At 35.5% G+C, this 906-nt stretch overlaps 1 protein-coding gene across 1 annotated transcript in view; it reads right to left on the reverse strand.

The window, feature by feature from the left end:
• Window positions 1-906, reverse strand: part of PHF20 (PHD finger protein 20) — a 129963-nt gene that overhangs the window by 28862 nt on the left and 100195 nt on the right. The gene's annotated exons all lie outside the window — the stretch shown is intronic.

A 906-nucleotide genomic window follows, 5' to 3' on the forward strand; every position in this document is an offset into this window, starting at 1 on the left:
TGTTCCTGGAAATTTGGTTAGACTATTTTATTTTTGAACCCAATACATTTTTAGAGATACAAAAAATATTTTCCTGACTTCATAATTTTATCGAATTTTCCCCCACTACAGCCAAAAGCAGCCCTCTGTAAAACACAATCAAGGCTGCCAGTTCAGCCAGTCCACGTCATGAGGTTCCCTCTGTTTGGCATGTCCCACCCACATGCAAACCAAGTCCTGCTCTCATTCTTCAAATGCTACCTCCTTGCACAATGCTTTCCTTGGTCTCTCAGCAAAAAGATTCTGTCCTGCCTTCTCAGAATTCCCTAAGTAGTTCATGCAGAATAAATCTTACAGTCCTGTCCCTTTCTATTTGAATTACAGTTGGTTTTGTTCATTCCTTTTTCTAAAATGTTGAAAAGGGGAATGTACTCCATTCTTCACTCCTCTTACAGTACTTATCTTAGTGTAGTACTAGGTCAAACAATGGAGCTAGCCTCTGTCAGACTATTTCCTCATCGTTAAATGGGAGTAAATATTTCACAAGGCTCCTATGTGTTTCCATGAGGCAGTAGAAGAGAAAACCAATTATTAACTGCAACATTTAAACATTATTTGTTAAACATTATTTGTCGTCATTATTGTCACTGACCTCACAGTTGTTTGCTTAGATCAATCAAATTTATGCATAATCTCAGCCAGGGGCCATATATCAGTGGCACAACCTGCAAAATTATTGCCCTACTTTATTAATCGAGCAATGATATATTAGTGGTAATTAATAAAAACAATAGGAAGAGTAAAATGATGTAACTAGCAAAAATGTTCTACGTTTAAAAGGAAGAATTAATAGAATGTGCACAGTATAACTATGCTAAAGAAAACTCACAAAATATGAGCAAGATAAAAATTCTATATTAACATATA

Source organism: Propithecus coquereli, unplaced genomic scaffold, assembly GCF_000956105.1.
Source record: "Propithecus coquereli isolate 6110/MARCELLA unplaced genomic scaffold, Pcoq_1.0 Scaffold122, whole genome shotgun sequence".
Taxonomy (NCBI): domain Eukaryota; kingdom Metazoa; phylum Chordata; class Mammalia; order Primates; family Indriidae; genus Propithecus; species Propithecus coquereli.